The sequence below is a fragment of the Cervus elaphus genome, chromosome 16 (assembly GCF_910594005.1).
Source record: "Cervus elaphus chromosome 16, mCerEla1.1, whole genome shotgun sequence".
Taxonomy (NCBI): Eukaryota; Metazoa; Chordata; class Mammalia; order Artiodactyla; family Cervidae; genus Cervus; species Cervus elaphus.
In genome coordinates this window covers 23,634,848-23,658,632 of record NC_057830.1, presented here as the reverse complement: position 1 = coordinate 23,658,632, position 23,785 = coordinate 23,634,848, and the positions used below count along the sequence as shown (strand labels likewise).

The window sequence follows — 23,785 nt, the reverse complement described above, 5'->3', positions numbered from 1 at the left end:
CATGCATATAATGATAAATAAAACAACCACTGAAAAAAAGTTTACTTAAGATTTTTAAAATGGGAGAGGGAGGTGGGAGGGGGTATTGGAATGGGGAACACATGTAAATCCATGGAAATAAATTTTAAAAAAAATTAAAATAAAGAAGATAAAAAAAGCAAAAAAAAATAAATTAAAAAAAGATTTAAAAAATGTTTTTATAGTAAAATTATATTTTACAAAAGCAGCAGACATATTTCTAGACTGTGGTTACCTCAAAAGGAGATAAGTAGCAATTTGCAATAGGGAAATGTCAATGACCATCAGCATTCTAGGGAATCACTTATCCATGGGTCCATGCTTGCCGTTATATTGAAATGAGACAAAAAATGGGAGGCACTTCACAACGGATGTGTATTAGAATCACTCAGGGAGATTCCAGAGTGCCCCACCCCCCCCAGTTCTGATTTTCTATCTTTAAGACTCAAGTTAGGAATCTGCATTGTTAATGAACTCTTGTACAGATTAAAATTTGTATCTCCAGAATCCAGAGAAACCTTTACCATGACTTGAGAGGGGAGTCCACCATCCTTGAAAAGCTTTATGGTGGCTCATATTTGTAGAAAATCACATTGGGAACTGTTGCTATCAAACTGGATTTCCCAAAACTCAGTGAGGATAATGGAATTCCTGGGAAACAGGGACCCACACTTAGTCCCCAAAGATGAGATGGGCTGGGAGCTACAATGAACAATGAAGCCAAAATTGTAATCAGAAAGTCTGACTCATGGAAACCTATGGCACTGGCCCTTTGATTATGGTGACCCTAGAACTGAAATGGAGGGACAGCCTGCTGAAGTCCTACAGACCAAGGGAAAGTTAAGGCAACAGTCTTCTTTATGATTAATAGCATTCTTAATTTTACAAACTGGACAGTTACAAAAAGAGGACTCAGCTGATAAGACAAAATATGTGGACATTATATAAATAAGGAGCCTCAGTGTATCAGTTCAGTTCAGTCACTCAGTTGTGTCTGACTCTTTGCGACCCCATGGACTGCAGCACACCAGGTCTCCCTGTCCGTCACCAACTCCCGGAGCTTGCTCAAACACATGACCATCGAGTCAGTGATGCCAGTGAATGCCAGTCGATGAGTCAGTGTATTCCTCAGGTTAAATAAGCGTTGGTTTGGGGCAGAGAGGATGTATAGTCTACCTTTACACATTTGAAATATTGTCATAACATGGAGATTAAACTTTCATTATGTAATTATGAAGACTTAGAACTGATGGATAGAAATGTAGGTAGATATTGAATATCAAACATTTTAAAAACTTTAAATATTAGACTAGTTCTAAAAGAAATTAGTTACAATGAAGTGATTTCAATAGAAATTGCATAGTTATCAAAATTTGTAGATATTTTTCAATTGCTTTAGAAGTCAAATAAGATGACCTTTAAGTACTGATGATAAGGTTTGATTTCTTATATTCTTCTAACAACAGAACATTAAAACTGAAAACATATTCACCCTCTTCACTTCTACATATAAAACATAAGAGAACACACCTTTTATGTAATTCCACAAAGGACGTTTGTGTTTTTGTTTTTGAATTTTGAATACCACATCTCTTCCAAAAAAGAAAAAAAAAAAATCTCAAATGACAAGTATTTTCCTTTCAGCTAACAATGAAGCAGAATTAGTGAATACTCCTTTTTTTTCAGGTTTGTGACTCATTTTTCAAATTGTAGTGAAAAACAAATAAGATAAAATTTATAATCTTAACTATCTTTAAGGCACAGTTCAGTGGTTCTAAGTATATTTACACTGTTATATAACAAATTTCTAGCACATGTTTTTCATCTTATACTCTATGCCCATTGACAACAACTCCCCTTTTATTTTCCTCCAAAACTCCTGGAAACCATCACTTTATTTTGTGTTTCTATAAATTTGGCTATTTTAGATATATTATATACATGAAAGTATGCAATATGACTTGTTCATTTCACTTAACATAATGTCCTCAAAGTTCACCCATGTGGCAAAATGTGACAGGAATTCCTTCATTTTTAGGGCTGAAAAATATTCCATCATATGTATATAGCACACTTTCTCTCTCATACAGATTTCTCAGGAGGCAGGTCAACTGGTCTGCTATTCCCATCTCTTTCAGAATTTTCCACAGTTTGTTGTGGTCCACACAGTCAAAGGTTTTGGCATAGTCAATAAAGCAAAAGTAGATGTTTTTCTGGAACTTTATTTCTTTTTTGATGATCCAGGGGATGTTGGCAATTTGATCTCTGTTTACTCTGCCTTTTCTAATCCAGCTTGAACATCTGGAAGTTCAGGGTTCATGTACTGTTGAAGCCTGGCTTGGAGAATTTTGAGGATTACTTTGCTAGTATTTGTGGTGAGTGCAAGCGCGCAGTAGTTTGAACATTCTTTGGCATTGCCTTTCTTTGGCTTCCCACTAGCTATCTATTTTACACATGACAGATTATATACGTCAGTGCTACTTTCTCCATTCGTCCTACTCTCTCCTTCCCCCGCTGTGTCCACACCTCCATTCTCTACATCTGCATCTCCATTCTTTTCCTACAAAACGACTCATCAGTGTCTTCTTCAGGTTCTTTCAGCAATGATTTATAGTTTTCAAAGTACAATTCTTTCACTTCCTTGGTTAGGTTTTTTCCTAAGTATTTTATTCTTTAGATAATATTGTAAATGAAATTGCTTTTTTAATTCTACTTTTGGATTGTTAATGTATAGAAATGTAACTGATTTGGGGGAAATAATGGGGCATAATGACTTTGTATCCTGCAAATTTGCTGAATTAATTTATTAGTTCTAACAGTTTGTGCGTGTGTGTATCTTTGGGTTTTATACATAAAAAAATAATGTCATATGTAAACAGAGATAAATTGATTATTTCTTGTTAGTTTGGATATCACTTTTTTCTAACTGATTGCCTGAACTTTCAGGGGCATGTAGGGGAGAAGTGGTAAGAGCTGACATCCTGGCCTTTTTTCTGATGTTGGAGAAAAGGATTTTTCAGCCTATTATCATAAAGTACAATGTCAGTTGTAATATTTTTTCATGTATAATCTTCATTTTGTTAAGGTAGTTGCCTTCTATTCTTAGCTTATTAAGTGTTTTTGTCATACAAGGGTGTTATCAAGTATCTTTTATGCATCAAGAGATAATCATGTGTTTCTTGTCCTTTATTCTGTTGATATGACAAGGTTTATTGACTAATTTTCTTATGTTGAACCACCTTTTCATTCCAAGAATAAATCTCAATTGATTATTATATATAATTCTTTTGACGTGCTTTTGAATTTGATTTACTACTGTTTTATTGATGGTTTTTTTTCTTTAGTGATGTGTTCATTTCTTCCTGTTGTGTCTTTGTCTGGCTTTTGTGTTGAAATAATACTGGCCTCATAATGAGCTTGGAAATCTTTCCTCCTTTTCAAATTTTTGAAAGACTTTGAGAAAGGATGCTGTCTCCAGGAATCTAAATAATAAATTTCTGTTTTTTATAAGCCATCCAGTTAATGGTATTGCTAAAATAGCAGCCTGAACACATTAATGCAGAAATTGGTTCTGAGAAATAGGGATGCTTCTATAACAAATACCCAAATATGTGAATGTGGGTTTGGGACAGGATAATGGTTAGGGTTTGAATGCAGAGTTCCAAAGAATAGCAAGGAGAGATAAGAAATCCTTCCTCAGTGATCAATGCAAAGAAATAAAGGAAAACAATAGAATGGGAAAGACTAGAGATCTCTTCAAGAAATTTAGAGATACCAAGGGAACACTTCATGTGAAAATGGGCCCAATAAAGGACAGAAATGTTAGGGACCTAACAGAAGTAGAAGATATTAAGAAGAAGTGGCAAGAATACACAGAAGAACTGTACAAAAAAGATCTTTATGACCCAGATAATCACAATAGTGTGATCACTCACCTAGAGCCAGACATCCTGGAATGTGAAATCTAGTGGGCCTTAGGAAGCATCACTATGAACAAAGTTAGTGGAGGTGATGGAATTCCAGTTGAGCTATTTCAAATCCTGAAAGATGATGCTATGAAAGTGCTGCACTTAATACATCAGCAAATTAGGAAAACACAGCAGTGGCCACAGGACTGGAAAAGGTCAGTTTTTTCATTCCAATCCCAAAGAAAGGCAATGCCAAAGAATGCTCAAACTACCACACAATTGCGCTCATCTCACACACTGGTAACGTAATGCTCAAAATTTTCCAAGTCTGACTTCAGCAATACATGAACCATGAACTTCCAGATGTTCAGGCTGGTTTTAGAAAAGGCAGAGGAACTAGAGATCAAATTGCCAACATCTGCTGGATCATTGAAAAAGCAAGAGAGTTCCAGAAAAATGTTTATTTCTGCTTTATTGACTATGCCAAAGCCTTTGACTGTGTGGATCACAATAAATTATGGAAAATTCGGAAAGAGATGAGAATAGCAGACCACCTGACCTGCTTCTTGAGAAACCTGTATGCAGGTAAGGAAGCAACAGTTATAACTGGACATGGAACAGCAGACTGGTTCCAAATAGGAAAAGGAGTATGTCAAGGCTGTATATTGTCATCCCACTTATTTAACTTATATGCAGAGTACATCATGAGAAATGCTGGGCTGGAGGAAGCACAAGCTAGGATCAAGATTGCTGGGAGAAATATCAATAACCTCAGATATGCAGTTGACACCACCTTTATGGCAGAAAGTGAAGAAGAACTAAAGAGTCTCTTGATGAAAGTGAAAGAGGAGAGTGAAAAAGTTGGCTTAAAGCTCAACATTCAGAAAACTAGCATCATGGCATCTGGTCCCATCACTTCATGGCAAATAGATGGGGAAACAGTGGCTGACTTTATGTTTTTGGGCTCCAAAATCACTGTAGATGGTGACTGCAGCCATGAAATTAAAAAATGCTTACTCCTTGGAAGGAAAGTTATGACCAACCTAGACAGCATATTAAAAAGCAGAGACATTGCTTTGTCAACAAAGGTCCATGTAGTCAAGGCTATGGTTTTTCCAGTGGTTATGTATGGATGTGTGAATTGGACTATAAAGAAAGCTGAGTGCCAAAGAATTGATGCTTTTGAATGGTGGTGTTGAAGACTCTTGAGAGTCCCTTGGCCTGCAAGGAGATCAAACCAGTCAACTAGAAAGGACGTCAATCTTGAATATTCATTGGAAGAACTGATGCTGAAGCTGAAGCTCCAATACTTTGGTCACCTGATGCAAAAAGCCAACTCATTGGAAAAGACCCTGATGCTGGGAAAGATTGAAGGCAGGAGGAGAAGGGAACAACAGAGGATGAGATGGTTGGATGGCATCATTGATTCAATGGACATGAGCAAGCTCCAGGAGATGATGAAGGACAGGGAAGGCTGGCACGCTGCAGTCCATGGTGTCACAAAGAATCAAACAAAACTGAGCAACAACAAACAGGGAAGCTGGAAAAATGAATAGCTGTAGAGAAAGCTTCAGTCTTCTTAGTGAATAAATAAGTAATCATGTGGGTAAAAAATATGGTAGTGAAAGTTATCATGATGAGGTCTCAGATGGAAATAAAAATATGTTACTGGAGAATGGAGAAAAGGTGACCCTTGTCACAAAATGGCAAAACTTGGTCTAATTACATTTTAGTGTTTTGTGAAAAGTAGAACTTGTGAGCAACAAAATGAATATTTAGCTAAGGAAATTTCCAAGCAGTTTGTTGAAGGTATAGTTTGCCTCCTTATAGTAAAATAAAAGAGAAGAGAGATGATTTAAAATGAAAATTTTAAGCAAAAAGGAAGCAGAACTAAAAGATTTGGAAAATTCTCAGTTTAACCAATTGTAACTAAGGAAAATGGGATGAAATGAATGGAAACTATTGGACTTCCTAGACTCTACAGGGCTGAACCCTAGAAGTAAGCTGTGAACCTATAGTATTCTTTAAGGCTAGGGGGAAAGGACACTTGGTGGCAATTCAGAAATCATCAGGTTGCCAGACCTACCACAGGATCAGTGTGTGTGTAGGCTTGGGGCAGATTTGCCTCCCCCTTAATTTCAGAGGCATGGATCGAACCCTAGTAGAGAGCCATGCAGGGACCTGGGAGTGCACTCTTAATCCAGAAGAAGTCCGTGATGGCATGGACAGATACCACAGAGAGACACAGCATGGGAGAAGCCACGGCAGAAAGCAACAGCATAGACTACAGGGATGGGTTGCCACCTTGGTGAGTCCAGAAGGTCATATCTTTCTGTATCTGAAAGATGGGACTAACACTCCAGTGGGCCTGTAGGATAGAGTATAAAGCCCACAGGATTATTCTTGAGCTTTAAATCTCATAAAGTTTGCTTTGCTACATTTTGTATATGCTTGGGACCCATCACTCTTTCCTCCTTTCCCATTCCTCCATTTTTGAAAGGGAATGTCTATCCTATGCTGATCCTATCATTGTATTTAAAAAAATAGTGTTTGGTTACACAAGTTCACAACTGAAGCGGAATTTTTCCTCAAGTATCTTGTGCCTCACCCACACTTGATTTAGGTGTTATTTCCATGGAACATTGAATTTTAGAGTCTAGGGTTGATGCTAGAATGAGTTAAGGTTTTGGGGAGTTGTTTTGATGGATGTATTTTGCATGTGAGATGGACATAAATTGGGGGAGCAAGGTAAAAATGTTATGGATCAAAAATGTGTGTCTCCACCCCCAAATTCATATGTTGAAAACCCACCTCTCAATATGATGGTATTAGGAGATGATGCGTTTGAAAGGTGATAAGGAATAGATGAGGTGATAAGCCAAGATCCCTTATGAATGGGATTAGTGTCCTTATGAGAATTACAGTCACCATCTGCAGTGATTTTGGAGCCCAAGAAGACAAAGTCTGTCACTGTTTCCACTTTTTCCCTATCTATTTGCCATGAAGTGATGGGATGGGATGCCATGATCTTAGTTTTTTGAATGTTGACTTTTAAGCCACCTTTTTCATTTTACTCTTTCACTTTCATCAACAGGCTCCATAGTTCCTCTTCACTTTCTACCATTAGGGTGATTTCATCTGCATATCTGAGGTTATTGAGATTGTGGACATTATTTCTACGATCTGGCTCTATGCCCTTTTCTCTCATTCTTCTCCCTTTGGGACTCCTATAATGCACAACTGATCTACATAATAGTATTTCATAAATTCTTTAGGCTATCTCACTTTTTTTTTTTAGGCTATCTCACTTTTTAATCCATTTTTTTCTCTTCCATTTGGCTATTTAAAGTGATTTGTCTTCAAGTTTGCTGATTCTTTCTTCTGCTTGAAGTCTTTTGAATCCCTAGTGAATTTTTCAATTCAGTTATTGTATTTTTTAGTTCATACTTTTTTGTTTAGTTCTTTTTCATAGTTTCTATCTCACTGATATTCTCATTTTGTTCATGCGTCTTTTTCCTGAGTTTATTTATGTGTTTATCTGTGTTCTCTTTTAGCTCACTGATCATCTTTAAGACAAATATTTTGAATTCTTTGTCAAGTAATTAGTAGATCTCCATTTCTTTAATGTCCTTTATTTGTTTCATGAAAATATAAAGTTGTTTCTTTGTATGTCTTGTGATCTTTTGTTGAATCTTTAAAAAACAAAAAAACAAAAAACTACCTCTCTCTGTCCTTACAGGCTGGATTCATCCAAAGAAATGCCTTCACGAATAATCATGGCTAGAGATTACCAGACCCTCTCTGGCCTTTTCCAAGGAGGTATCCTTTCTTGGTTAGTGCATGTAAATTGCAGTTAAAAATGTGTTTTGTTTTGTTTTTTTCCTTTTAGTGTCCCATTATCTCTTGCTCCACCTGGTGCCTACCTGCGGTACTGCAGTTCCTCTGGTGCTTTAACAAGCTTGGAACTAACCTTTGTTCTCAACGCCCCCAACCTCGTGTACAAATTATACCTCTCTTCCCTTAACACAGTCAAGGGATACAGAAACCAGTCCCTTCATAGGTCCCCAAAGTCCAAAACATTGCTGCACATTCTACTCTTCTCTTTTCCTCCCAATTAAAAGCCAGGAGTTGGGAGTGTTTTCCCAATTTGCCACAGTGGCTTAGTAGAGGAGAGACTAATGTGGAAAAATGCAGCAAAGTTTCTTACTTATTTCCATGTGACTCTTATTGACTTTTGCTTGCTTGCCTGGGAAGCTGTCACCTTTTATCTGAAGTTCTCACAAATAAATGTGAGTCCAGGTATTGTTTTTAAGTTTCTATCTCCATGGGGGAATGAGGGCCTGGGACTTCCTATTCCACCATCTTGCTTGTCAGACTACACTTTTATTTAGTAAAGGTCTTTATTGCTTTGTGTTTATTATAGATTACCCAACTGGAAATTTTTTCTTATTTTATAAATTCTGCTAAGATTTTTTTTTTCCATTTTACACTGGTTATATTTATTTGTCTACATTTATGAAAAATAGTAATTCTATTTTTATTTTTCTCATAATTATTTCTAACTTTCTCAATGGGTTATTATTTTTCTAATGACCTCAAATGTGTATTAGTATCTATATTTTTACCCTTAATTAAGTGATTAGTTTTGTATGCCCATACTTTTTTTCTCTCTCTTGTTACCACCGAACTACTCTATTGCTATATTCCAAAATTTTCATTCTGGATTGCTATAGATGTATCTTAGAGTTCAGGATGACTTTGTCATTTTAGAATACAGGCATGCCTCATTTTATTACAACTCATTTCATCGTGTTTTGCAGATATTGCATTTTTTACAAATTGAAATTTTGTGACAACTTTATGTTGAGCAAGCCTATCAGTGCAGTTTTTTCAATAGCATTAGCTCACTTCATGTTCATGTACCACATCTTAATAATTTTTGCAATATTTTAAACCTTTTCAAGGCAAGATCCTCCACCAACAAAGAGATTATAACTCACCAAAGGCTCAGATGATGGCTAGCATTTTTTTGTAGCAAAACGTTTTTTAATTAAGGCATATATATTGCTTTTTAGACATAATGATATTACACACTTAATAGATTATAGTGTAAATAAAACTTTTGTATAACCTAGGAGACCAAAAAATTTATGTGAATCATTTTATTGTGATATTTGGTCTATTGTGGTGGTCTGGAACTAAACCTCTAATATCTCTTAGATATTCCTGTGTCATACAAAAGCTTGTTTGATTGTAAATACCTATCAGTGTAGAAATCACTATTATTATGTATATAAATGCTACTACTTTTAATAATATAATATATAAAATAACTTTACCAAAATAGGAAAATCAGGTTATAATTGTGAATTAGTTTTTCCTTTTAAATTCAATAGCTTTTTCTATGCCACTCCAAGGTAGAGTCCACTTTAAAGGGCTGGAATTTTATTCCCTAGGTTATTTATGTATCCTTATTCTATATTATATTATTCATATTTCATTATGTCTTCAATAATGTGTTTATCTTCTTCCTGAAATACTTCTCTCAAGGATATTTTTAATGGCCATGTATTTTCTCTTTGTATGCCATATTGCTGTTGAGAGTTCTGATGTCAGTCTGAATCCTTTTATTTATTTAGTTAGTTTTAACCTCATAAAACTCTCTTAATTCTTTCTATACTTATACTTCAAATTTTTGATGAATATGTTTTATTTTTTCCTTATTTATCTTATAGTTTAGTCTTAACAATCAGAGATCTTACATTGATAAAATGTTAAAAAGAAGCTATAGATGAAACAAAATACTAATTTTCTGGTAGAAAAGAATGGTAAAAAATTAGTAGACAATTTTTAGAAGACTAAAATTAAATGTCTTAGAAGCAGTTGGAAATATCTTGCTCATCTGTAATTAGCAAGAGTCAAATTAAAATGAGGTAAACTTTCTCACATTGGCAAAAAAAAAACAAAAACAGAAAATTTAAAGTAGAACACTTCTACTATTGGTCTTAGCCAGGCATTTTACTCTCATGGTTACTTTTTGTGAGGATAAATTAGCAAACTGCATTGGAAGTTTATTTGTATTTCAAAGTTTAAAAAAATCCACGTGACCTTTGGATGAGCAATTCTCTTTTAAAGAATCTGTTTAGAAGAAACAAAATTATATTTGAACTTTCAAAATAACTCAAATTATAGACCTAAAACTATAAAACTTACAGGAAAAGTATAAGTCTAAATCTTTGTGACCTTAGGTTAGACAGAGCATTCTGAGATATAATGCTAGAAACACAAGCAAGAAAATATAAAGTGGACTTTACAAAATTATTAAAAATTTAACTTATCTTTATCAAAATTCTTAAAAATTTAATGTTTAAAGAATACCATCAAGCAAGTGAAAAAAAACTAGAAAATGGGAAAAATATATTTGAAAATCATACATCAGATGAGTGTTTTATTTCTAGTGTTTATAAATAGTTCAGTGATACAAGAATGTATGACCCAATTAAAAATGGGCAAAGAATCTAAACAAATATTTTCCCAGATAAAATATACGAATGGTCAAATTGTCTGTGAAAAGATGCTCTACAGCATTAGTCATCAGGAAAATACAAATCAAAGTCACAATTAAATACACTTTATACCCAATAGGATGGCTATTTTTAAAAGAAAATGACTAATTTTGATGGGAATCTAAATAGCACAATCATTTTGGAAAACAGTTTAGCACTTCTTCAAAAAGTTAATATAGAGTTAATATATGACTTAACAATTCCTTTCCTAGGTTTATATGCAAGATTTGGAAACTTATACATATATGTTCATAGTATTATTATTCATAGTAGAAAAGTTGAAACAACCCAAAATTCCATCAAAGGATGGATTTTTAAAATGCAGTATATTCATATATCAAAATATTATTTAGCAATAAAAAGGAGGTACTGATACATGCTATAATATGGATGAAACTTGAAAACATTATGTGAAGTAAACAATGAAAAGGAAAGCAAGCTACATATTATTTGATTCCACTTACTTTAAATGTAGAGAATAGACACATTGATAGAAATAGAAAGTAAATTAAGGTTACCTACATCTTATGGGCTTGAAGCTAAGGAGTGACTGCTTAGGTTATTATGTTTATTTTGTGGATGGTAAAAATGTTTTAAAATCAGTTGTAGTGATAGTCACACAACTCTGTAAATATACTAAAAATAGATGAACACGTGTTATGTGAATTAATTTCAGCAAAACTATTTTATGAAAAAATTATATATGAAAATTTTCACAGCTGAATTGAGGAAAAATGTAAAACCAATAAAATATGTCAGTACCAACTAAATTAAATGGCATCCTTCTATACTGCTTGTATCCTTCTATACATTCTTATATACTTAATATATATTCCTCAAAAGAATACAGTAAAAATCTCTGTATATTTACTGATTAGGAGCAATCTCTGAAATACAGTGATTAAATGAAAAGTCAGTTTTATACAAATATATACTTACCATATATATTTGAGTGAAAAGCTGGCTTAAAATTCAACATTCAAAAAACTAAGATCATGACATCTGGTCCCATCACTTCATAGCAAATAGATGGGGAAAAAAATGGAAACAGTGACAGACTTCATTTTATTGGGCTCCAAAATCACTGTGGATGGTAATTGCAGCCATGAAATTAAAAGACACTTGCTTCTTGGAAGAAAAGCTATGACAAGCCTAGACAGTATCTTAAAAAGCAGAGACATCGCTTTGCTGACAAAGGTCTGTATGTTCAAAGCTATGGTTTTTCCATTAGTCATGTATGGATGTGAATGTTGAACCATAAAGAATGCTGAATGCTGAAGTATGAATGCGTTTGAGCTGTGGTGTTGGAGAAGAGTTGAGAGTCCCTTGGACTGCAAGGAGATCAAACCAGTCAATCCTAGAAGAATTCAGTCCTGAATATTCACTGGAAGGACAGATGCTGAAGATGAAACTCTAATAGGAAGAATTAATTAATTTAAAAAGACCCTGATGCTGGGAACAATTGAGATCAGGAGGAGAAAGGGGCGACAGAGGATGAGATGATTGGATGACATCATTGACTCAATGGGCTAAAGTTTAAGCAAACTCTGCAAGATAGTGAAGGGCAGGGAAGCCTGGCATACTGCAGTCCTTGGGGTCACAAAGAGTCAGACACAACTGAGTGACGGAGCAACAACAATACATACCATACTATCATTTTTTATTTAAAGTGTTTCTTTTAATTTGTGCAAAAGTAGTAAAAAATAAAAAACCACATATTCAATAGCCAACATTGTTTTTAGAGAATAGGGGGTAGAAAAAAGGATATGAGATTTGCAGGATATACGAACTCTTTTAAGTTTTATTTTAAATAATCTGAGATCACTGGAATCTTTTAGGATAAAAATATATTTCTGTATCTTTTGAATGATGAACAATCAATAAATAGATAAATAGTTACCTAAAACTGTCAAGTGCTTGAGAATGAGGAGGTAAAATATCTGTCATTTGTTCAGTGTCCTTTTGGTCAGCTAAGCATGAACTGCTGCTGTCTGCATAAATGGCTTTCATAAAAAAGCAAACAAACACCATGGCTGATTCATATCAATGTATGACAAAACCCACTGAAATGTTGTGAAGTAATTAGCCTCCAACTAATAAAAAAAAAAAGAAAAAAGAAAAATAAATAAATAAATAAATAAATAATAAATAAATACATAAAAACAAACAAACAAACAAACAGAAAAACCTTACTTGAACTTAATTATAAATATGAGTTTGAAGAAGGTAGAGTTTTCACTATAAGAAAGGAAAATAAGGGGGAATCAAAGTATCTTTTTCTTCTCTTTATATGCTTGTAAATTATTTTCCACTCAGTTTCCATTCTTTTTATTTCCTGTAATTAATGTCTATACTTAACTATTTATCTCTCTTGATAAAAAACAGTCAGATTCCAAACTAGGATAAATTGAAGAGAATTTTTTTTTAAAGGACTGATAATATACAGGAAGTTTGTAGAGATGCCACAGGGATAGCACAACATAAGTATTATTACCAACCTTAGAGGTAACAAGACTGGGAGGTCTGGCCAATAAAAACTGAGATGCGTGCTTAGGAAGAGCAGTAATGCCCAGGGAAGGAACTCAGTCCTTCCAGCTTGGCCTTACCTTGTGACTATCTGACTTCTGTCTGCCCTCGCTCTGACTTCCTGCTGGAACTTCCCACTGGAAAAATCCAATGGGAGCTACATAGATAGAGGAGCCCACTGGGGTAGCCTCCTGGAGCAGAGAGCTGAATAACAATCTGAATTTGGAAGATGAAGTAAACACCTTGCTTATAGTTTCCTTTGTTGTGCAAAAGCTTTTAAGTTAAATTAGGTCCCATTTGTTTATTTTTGCTTTTATTTCCAGTATTCTGGGAGGTGGGTCATAGAGGATTCTGCTGTGATTTATGTCAGAGAGTGTTTTGCCTATGTTCTCCTCTAGGAGTTTTATAGTTTCTGGTCTTACATTTAGATCTTTAATCCATTTTGAGTTTATTTTTGTGTATGGTGTTAGAAAGTGTTCTAGTTTCATTCTTTTACAAGTGGTTGACCAGTTTTCCCAGCACCACTTGTTAAAGAGGTTGTCTTTTTCCATTGTATATTTGGCTGGATAGAACATTTTTGATCCTTATTTGTTGCACCTGCCAACAGTTTGTTGCAAGCGCCAACTTGCCACGTGAACTTGACTTTTTTTTTTTTTTTTTTTTTACAATTCCTCTGGTTTCTGACCTGTTCTGATTTGCATTTTGTCATGAAATTCTTTTCGGATTTGTTATTATCGAAATGTCACGAATAGCTTTAAAATGAGTTCAACACAGTTGCTGAACAATAGAGTTCAATGTTGAGTTTATGCAGGGTCCCTCGTGACTGCAATTTGCATAGCACTCATCCAAAATAGCTTTTGAGAGAACTTTTGTAGGCTTAATTTAACTTTTATCTCAATAGCTGTAGAAATGAAACACTCTTTTCAAATACTGCCCACAATTCACTTTTAATTGCTCTTTAAAAAGCAATACTTGAAAATCTTCCCACAGCAATAACCAAATTATTTTCTTTTTTTCATAGAGGAAAAGGAGGATACAAGGAAACTAGAAAAGGAGGGAGCACATCTTCGGGATTGCCACAAGATCCTGAGTATCCTGGGAAAGGTCTCAGTTGCTCTGTTTTTCTAAATCAAGATTTTGTTTGATTTTTGTTTGTTTGTTTGTTTTGTTTTGTTTTTCTGTGGTAGGTGAGTGGGGGCTGCCCTTTATCCCACATGGAAAATAAACATCATCCTCATGGCCTCCCACACAAGCAGTCTGAGAACTGTTTATGATGTCTACTTTATGACAATGTAAGCTATGGGTGAAATTCTAATGGCACCAAAGGAGTTCCCTTTTTTTTTAGATCTAAATCTCTTTAACCATACCTACACTATGCATATAGTAGTTCTATATTTGTATAGAAGTGAATTTTGGGAAAATGTATATCTCTTTTGGAATCAGTTTCTAGCTCTTCTGGTTAAAACAAAAAACAACCTTTGACTGAGATTTAAGTGATATGAGTCACACATAGTGTGCTTTTCTGTTACCATTAACATTTAAATTTATTTCAGAATCCTTTAAGGCATTGTTTTTCAAAGTAGAGTGAACCTCAGAACCACCAAGAACCAAAGTCATTCTAAAATAAAATCTAGAATCTGAAATTAAAATAAATTGAATCTAGAAGCTGTCTTTTTTTTTTTTTTTTAAGCGATCCTCTTTCGATTCTAATACCCAGTAATGTTTGGAACCTCATAGCATAAAATACCTTTTTGCCAGTAAAGATATGGTATTTTCCAAGAAGATAAGTACATAAAAGAACATGTGCGCATGCACATGTGTGCACACACACACATGCACACTGAATATGTTTTTATATACACACATATTTACATATATCAAATTGAGACAGTAGCTTGGAGAACTGATGATAGGAAAACTTTGGAAAAAGTTTGGAAAGCTAATTTTTTGGCGCTTCCTCACACGATGGTGGTAGGTGGACAACCTGTGGTAGATGAATGTTTATAGAAGAATTTTTAATATTCTTTATTATGACTATCTTAAATTTCAGGAAATTGAAGAAAGTGTGTTGATATTATTTTATTCATTAAACTTTCTCTCTTGTAACTAGTTTTTATACCTTCTAATTTGACTTGAAATCAATTTTCAATTTCCTCTAACATGGAGAATAGAAAACAGGCAAGTAGATGGTAGATTTAACCTGAAAATATCACTAATTTCATTAGCTCTAAAGAGGATAATACATTAAGTGAAAATGGAATACTTCAGTTAAAACTCAGAGATTGTCAAACTGGATAAAAATATACCTAATTAACTACAGGTTATGAAACATATGCTTTAAATATAAGACTGCAGTACGTGCTAATGAGGGCCATCACATTGATAGAATAAAGGACCATCTCAATATACACAGAAAAAAAGTAACAAAAATTGGCATGCACTAGTGATAAGTGGGAGAAGGCAATGGCAGCCCAATCCAGTACTCTTGCCTGGGAAATCCCATGGACGGAGGAGCCTGGTGGGCTGCAGTCCATGGAGTCGCAAAGAGTCGGACATGACTGAGTGACTTCACTTTCACTTTTCACTTTCATGCATTGGAGAAGGAAATGGCAACCCACTCCAGTGATCTTGCCTGGAGAATCCCAGGGATGGGGGAGCCTGGTGGGCTGCTGTCTATGGGGTCGCACAGAGTCGGACACGACTGAAGCAACTTAGCAGCAGCAGCAGTGATTAAGTACTAGTGATAGGTACTCTTATCAAACTAGAAATAGAAGGAAACTTTCTAAATCTGATAAAGGAGATCTACAAACAGAAAAATTCAAGCAACCATAATAAAATCAGAGGTTTAAAACTTTCTCTCTGAGATCAGAAACAAGATAAGAATGCCTGCTATCTTCAATTTTATTCAACCCTGTCATGAAGATTTCAGTCAGCACAATAAGATGGTGAAAAATTATATATAAATTGAAAAGAAAGAAATAGAATTGTTATTATTCTGTATATGATTAGTCTATGTCAAAAATACAAAATAATCTATAGATAGTTTATTTAAATTAACAAGCAAAATTGTTAATAAGTAAAATTGTCAAGGAAACTGGTTATATTAGCCATACAATACTAGAAAATAAAATTTAATGTAAAGAGATCATTTATACAAGCATCAAAAACTTCATATATGGAGTAAGCCTGAACAAAACTGTGCAAGAGAACTCAGGTAGTCAGGACTTGTGCTTCTAACCCCTAGCCTGACTGCTTCTGAAAGGAAACAACTCCATTTACTCTAGCTACTTATTCCAAAGCCTCTGGTCCTGGGCATAGATCTCTCAATCTGGTAGAACTATTTTCTTTCCCACGGAAATGCCCCCAAAACGTCAAAACCAGAGAACTTTCACTGAGCTAGGACAGCAGCTTGATTTTCACACATAATCTTATATATCGATAGCCACATGACTTATTTGTCAACAGTTAAGCCATGTGTGACCTTGACTACATCTTCTTTCCAGTTTATCATATTGATGCTTCACTAATAGGATCTGGGGTGTAGAATAGTCCTAGGTTTCTAAGAGGGAGGAAGCAAATTCCATGAAAAGAGTTAGTAAAGTTAACTGAAATACTATGGTCTAGGGCCATGGTCTCCAATGTTTTTGGTACCAGAGAATGGTTTTGTGGAACACAGTTTTTCCAAGGACTGAAACTTGGGCAGGGGGATGGGGAATGTTTTCTGCATGATTCAAGTGCATTACATTTATTGTGCTAATGATAATTTTATTTGCAGCCACTCCCCAGCACTAGCATCACCAGTTCAGCTCTTCCTCAGAGCATCAAGCATTAGATTCCCATAAGGAGTGCACAACCTAGATCCCTTGCACGCATAGTTCACAGTTCACAGTAGGGTTCTCGCTCCTATGAAAATCTAATGCCACCGCTGGTCTGACAAGAGGTGGAGCCCACGCAGTAATACAAGTGATGGGGAGTGGCTGTTAATACAGATGAAGCTTTGCTCACTTGTCCACTTTGCCTACTGCTCACCTCCTGCTATGCAGCCTGATTCCTGAATGGGTACCAGTACATGGCCCCAGGGGATGGGGATCACTGATCTAGGGCTTATAAGGACATCCTTTGTAAAGGTAAGAGTCCTTGTGGTCCTTCACTCCTAATGCCAAGGAAGCCTCCTTGGATTTTACAGGCAGCGTAACTTGTGTGTTATACTCTGACCTGAAATGATGGATTTGAGTGTTTCCCTAAGCAAGAAACTGCTTAGGTGCATTGCTTTGCTACCCTGTCATTGGTCCAAGTGGGACCTTCAGGAAAATAATAGCAGACAATAGGACACTCACTCTAAAGATGCAAGTCAGGGGAGGCCTTCCAACTTTTAAGCAAAACCTATTCAGTTATGACTATTTTTCCTTTGAGAAACAGTCCCTAGATAATTCATCTAGCAGAGACTGAGTGTTTGAGACCTGAGGTCACCAAGGGACTGAGGAAGTCATCTTGAACAACTTTCTGTGTAATTCAGCAATAGTAACATCAGAAGGCCCAACAGCATTCCATACCAAGAGTGTCATATATAAAACCTGCCTCATGCTGGTCCTAAAGTGGGAGCTATTTGCCCCATGGCACTGCCAGCTACTCTTCAACCTGACCTCAGAAGTCATGGGGAATTCCCTAAGGCCATTTGGCAGAGACATGCAAACTTCGAGTCTGTTTTACTCATAGATTTCATCAATATTTGGGTGCTGGAGAGCATGATGGATCATCACCATTCCTATCACAATTCAAAAAGGTACCATCTCAGTGAAGTCTTCTTGTCTTAATCTTTCTACTGAAGAACCACCAACATCTCCTTTCTTTCACATCACATAATTTTGCTCTAATTATAAAACATAACAGTTAAAAAATATCTTGCTTATACATTTTTCTTTGTTTTGGTCTGTTTCCTTTGTTTAGAATATAAAATACCAAAGTACAGGTAATTTATTTGTCTCAGCACACAGAAAAGTACATTCTGAACTCTCGATGTTCAAACAAAATATAATGCAAGCCAGATAATTTTAAGCATTCTACTAGATAGAGTAAAAAAGTAAAAAACAAAACAAAAGAGATGAAAATGATTTTTCAATTCTATTTTGCCTAATATATTTCAATATTATCACTTAACATGTAAACAATACAAAACTTTATGTAATAGGATGGGATGTGTGTTATACTCATAGCATATCTTCACGAGAACTGCCTCAGTCAGTTGAGTCGCTCAGTTGTTTCCAACTCTTTGTGACCCCATGGACTGTAGCACTCCAGGCTTCCCTGTCCATCACCAACTCCCGGATCTTACTCAAACTCATGTCCATCGAGTAGGTGATGCCATCCAACCATCTCATCCTCTCTCGTCCCCTTCTCCCTCCACCTTCAATCTTTCCCAACATCAGGGTCTCTCCAATGGGTTGATTCTTCGCAGCAGGTGGCCAAAGTATTGGAGTTTCAGCTTCAGCATCAGTCCTTCCAATGAATATTCAAGACTAATTTCCTTTAGGATGGACTTATTGGATTTCCTTGCAGTCCAAGGGACTCTCAAGTCTTCTCCAACACCACAGCTCAAATGCATCAATTCTTTGATGCTCAGCTTTATTTATAGTCCAACTCTCATATCCATACCTGATTACTGGAAAAACCATAGCTTTGACTAGAGGGACCCTTGTTGGCAAAGTAACATCTCTGCTTCTTAATATGCTCTCTAGGTTGGTCATAGCTTTCCTTCCAAGGAGAAAGAATCTTTTGATTTCATGGCTTCAGTCACCATCTGAAATTATTTTGGAGCCCCCAAAACTAAAGTCTCACTGCTTCCATTGTTTCCCCATCTATTTTCCATGAAGTGATTATTATAGTATTATTATTTCTGTAATTACTGCAGCAGTCTTTACTCATCATTATTTCCTCTGCTAGCTCTATATAAGATACAGTGCTGTAAGTAGTTTCTTGTTGTTTATCTAATTTATATATGATAGTATGTATATGTTAATTCCGAAATCCTAATTTATCTCTGCTGGCCACCTCTCTCTACTATTCCCTTAATTAACCATAAGCTTTTTTTTATGTTTGTGAGCCTATTTATGCTTTATAAATAAGTTTATTTGTGTCATATTTTAGATTCCACATATAAGTGATATCATATGATATTTTTCTTTCTCTCTCTGACTTACTTCACTGAATATGATAGTCTCTAGGTCTCTAGGCAATGGCACCCCACTCCAGTACTCTTGCCTGGAGAGTCCCATGGATGGAGGAGCCTGGTAGGCTGCAGTCCATGGGGTTGCTAAGAGTCGGACTCGACTGAGTGACTTCACTCTCACTTTCGTGCATTGGAGAAGGAAATCGCAACCCACTCCAGTGTTCTTGCCTGGAGAATCCCAGGGATGGAGGAGCCTGGTGGGTTGCCGTCTATGGGGTGGCACAGAATCAGATACGACTGAAGCAACTTAGCAGCAGCAGCAGGCCCATCTGTGTTGCTGCAAATGTCATTATCTCATTATTTTTTATGATTGAGTAATATTCCATTATGTATTTTCTTTATCCACTCATCTGTTGATGGACACTTACGTTGTTTCCATACCTTGGCTACTGAAGTAATGGTATAATGAACTTTGGGGTACGTGTAACTTTTTGAATTAGAGTTTTCTCTGGATATTGCCCAGGACTGGGAGTGCAGGATCATACGGCAACTCTATTTTTAGTTTATAAGGACCCTCCTTTCTGTTCTTCATAGTGACTGTACCAATTTATATTCCTACCAACACTGTAGGAAGGTTACCTTTCTTCCATATTCTCTCCTGTATTTCTTATTTGTAGACATTTTAATGCAGCTATTTTGACTGGTATGAGGTGATGCTTCATTATAGTTTTGATTTGCATTTCTCTAATAATTAGCAATGCTGAGCATCTCTTCTTACGCTTCTTGGTCATCTGTATGTCTTCTTTAGAGAAATGTCTATTTAGGTCTTCTGCCCTTTTTTTTTTTAATGGTGTGGTTGTTGGTATTTTGATATTAAGCTGAGTGAGCTGTTGTATATTTTAGAAATAAAGTCCTGTTGGTTGCATTGTTTGGAAATATTTTTTCCTAGTTCATAAGTTATCTTCTAGTTTTGTTTATAGTTTCCTCTGTGGTCATTTTAAGTTTAGTTTTGTTTATTTTTTTATTTGTTTATTTTTTGTTTTTCTTTCCATTACTCTGACAGAGATCAAAAAAAATATTGCTATGATTTATGTGAAAGAGCATTTTGCCTTTCCTCTAGGAGTTTTTATAGTATCCAGACTTGCATTTAAGTCTTTAATCCATTTGAGTTTATTCTTTATATAGTGTTAGAGAATGTTCCAATTTCATTCTTTTACATGCAGCTGCCCAATTTTTCCAGCATCATTTCTTGAAGAGACTGTCTTTTCTCCATTGTATATTCCTTCCTCCTTTGTTATATCAATAGATTTAATCATAACAAGTGCATTGGTTTATTTCTGGGCTTTCTATCCTGTTGCATTTATCTATGTCTGTTTAATGTGCCAGTATGAATCTCGTTAAAGGTTTATCAATTATGTTTATCGGCTAAAGGTTTATCAGTTATGTTTATGTTTGTTTATCTATGTTTTGCTTGTTCTTTCTCTGGTTGTTTTAAGTATAAGATTAGGTTAGGTTGTTTATTTGAGATTTTTCTTGTTTTCTGGGGTAAGACTGTATTGCTATAAACTTCGTTCTTAGAACTGCTTTTTCTGTGTCCCATAGACTGGATCATTGTGTGGTTTTCATTTGTCTCTAGGTATTTTTTTAAAATTTCCTCTTTGATTTCTTCAATGACCCACTGGTGACTTATCAGCATATTATTTAGCCTTCATGTATTTGTGTTTTTGCAGTTTTTTTTTCCTTGTAGCTGACTTGTAGCCTCATAGAACTGTGGTCAGAAAGATGCTAGATATGATTTCCATGCATTTGCAAAGCATTTCCAAAATTACCAAGACTTATATTATGGCCCAGAATGTAATCTATGCTGGTGAATGTTCCATGTACACTTGAAAAGAATGTGTATTCTGCTGCTTTCAGATGGAATGCTTTATAAATATCAGTTAAGCCCATCTGATCGAATGTGTTATTTAAGGCCTGTGTTTCCTTCTTGACCTTCTCTCTGGATGATTTTTTCCATTGATGTAAATAGGGTGTTATTATTATTTTGTTACTATCAATTTCTCCTTTTATGTCTGTTAACATTTGCCTTGTACATTGAGGTGCTTCTATGTTGGGTGCATATATATTTAAAATTATTTTATCTTCTTGTATTTATCCTTTGATCATTATAAAGTGTCCTTCTTTGTTTATTGTAACAGTCTTTATTTTAAAGTCTATTTTATCTGATGTAAGTATTGTAACTCTGTAATTCTGGCTTTCTTTTGATTTCCGTGTCTGTCAAATACTCTTTTCCATCCCCTCACTTTCAGTGTGTATGTGTCTCTATATCTGAAGCGATTCTCTTATAGGTAGCAAATAATATATGGACCTAGTTTTGTATTCATTCAGCCAATCTGCGTCCTTTGGTTGGATCATTCAATATGTTTACATTTAAGATAATTATCAGTATGCATGATCATTTTTCCATTTTAATTGTTTTGAATTCATTTTTATAGATGTTATTTCCACTTTCTTCTTTTGTTTTCTTGTGATTTGTTGACTATCTTTAGTGTTAAGTTTGGATTCTGTTTTCTTTTTTGAGTGTTTATCTATTATAGATTTTTGATTTGCAGTTACCATGAGGTTTTTGTATAAGATCCTATAGATATATGTGCTTGTTTTAAGTTGCTGATCTCTTAAACTTCAAAAGCATGTTAGATACCATGCATTTGTACTCTCATCCCTTCATGGTTACTGGTTTTGATGTTAGATTTTACATCTAGGTATTTTGTGTACCCTTTAAGTGCTTATTGTGGGTACAAATGATTTTTATAATTTGTCTTTTAATTTCCCTATGTGTTTTGTTCATGAATGATTCCTACCTTTGTTGTATGTTTGTCTTTACCAGTGAGGTTTTTCATTTTGCACTTTTCTTGTTTCTAGTTGTGGCCTTTTCTTTTTCTTCTAGAGAAGTTCCTTTAGAATTTCTTGTAAAGCTGGTTATTGATGGTGGTGGATTCTTTTAGCTCTTGCTTATCTGCAAAGCTTTGATTTCTCTACCAAATCTGAACAAGAGCCCTACTGTGTAGAATATTCTTGGTTGTAGGTTTTTCCCTTTCATCACTGTAAGTTTATTGTTCCACTCTCTTCTAGTCTACAGAGTTTATGCAGAATAATCAGCTGGCAGCATTATGGGAGTTCCTTGTATATTATTTGTTGCTTTTCCTTTGCTGCTTTTAGGGGCTTCCCCGGTAACTCAGAGAATAAAGAATCTGCTTGCAATGCAGGAGACCTGGGCCTGATTCCTGGGTTGGGAAGATCCCCTGGAGAAGGAAAAGGCAACTCACTGCCATATTCTTGCCTGGAAAATCTCATGGACAGAGGAGCCTGATGGGCTACAGTCCACGGGGTCGCAAAGACATGACTGAGTGACTAACACTTGCTGCTTTTAATATTCTGTTTATCTTTAATTTTTATCATTTTAATTACAGTGTGCTTTGGTGTGTTCCTCTATGGGTTAATCTTATATAGAACTCCGTACTTTCTGGATTTGGGTAACTGTTTCCTTTCCCTGGTTAAGGAAATTTTTCATATATTATCTCTTCAAATATTTTCTCAGGTCCTTTCTCCTCTCTCTTCTCCTTTTGGAATCTTTATAATGCAAATATTAGTGTTCTTCCTGTTGTTCCACAGATCTCTTAAACTGTTCTCATTTATTTTCGTTCTTTTTTTTTCTTTTCTTTCTATCTTTGGCAGCATCACTACTCTGTCTTCCAGATCATTTATCTGTCCTTTTGTCTCATTTAGTCTAATATTGGTAACTTCTAGTGTATTTGTCATTTCAGTGAAAACATTTCTGTTATTGTATTCTTCAATTCTGTTTGGTTGTTCTTTATCTTTCCTAGTTCTTTGTTAAAACTTCTAGTTTCTTGCTCTTTGCAATCATTCTCATCCCAATTTCTTTGATCATCTTTATAAGCATTATGCTAAACTTTTAAGCTCCTTGAGTAGATTGCCTATCTAAACATCACTTAGTTCTTCTAGGGTTTTATCTTGTTCTTTGTCTGCAATGTGTTTCTCTGTTGTCTCATTTTATTTCCATTGTTATGTGTATTTTTATGTGTGTGATAGATTAGTTATATTTCTCAACTTGGAGAAGTTGTCCTCTGTATAGATGTCTTATGCATCCCAGAAGTGCAGTTCCTACTTGTCACTCAAGGGCCAGTAACCAGTTGATCCAAGGATAGTGTCTGCCTTGAGTGTGTTGACTTTGCAGTCTTGCAATAGTTTTCCTGCTTTGGTGCCTGCCCACTGGTGGGTGGAGCCAGGTCTTGGTCCTCTGGTGGGCAAGGCTCTGTCTTGGGGCATGTCTAGAGGCAACTGTGGGCTCAAGAGGTCTTTAGGCAGGCTTTCTGTTAATGGGTAAGGCTGTTTCCCCACCCAACTTGTTGTTTGGCATGATACATCCCAACAGTTCTAACAAAGAAGGCTTAGTGTTTTTTCCAGTCCTGTGGCCACTGCTGCGTTTTTCCATTCTTTACTGTCTGAGCCGCATGGAAGCCCATATTAATCAGCTATTTTGTATTTCTGTTCTCATAATTCCAAAATCTCTGCCATGTTTG

At 35.4% G+C, this 23,785-nt stretch overlaps 1 long non-coding RNA gene across 1 annotated transcript in view; it reads left to right on the top strand.

Moving 5' to 3' along the window:
• Nucleotides 1–14,602, top strand: part of LOC122672999 — a 42,241-nt gene extending 27,639 nt beyond the window's left edge. The window contains exons 2-3 of the long non-coding RNA XR_006334562.1: nt 7,666–7,758; nt 14,040–14,602. This is a non-coding gene — a long non-coding RNA (uncharacterized LOC122672999). The remainder of the gene's footprint in view (nt 1–7,665; nt 7,759–14,039) is intronic.
• Nucleotides 14,603–23,785: the final 9,183 nt, after the last annotated feature.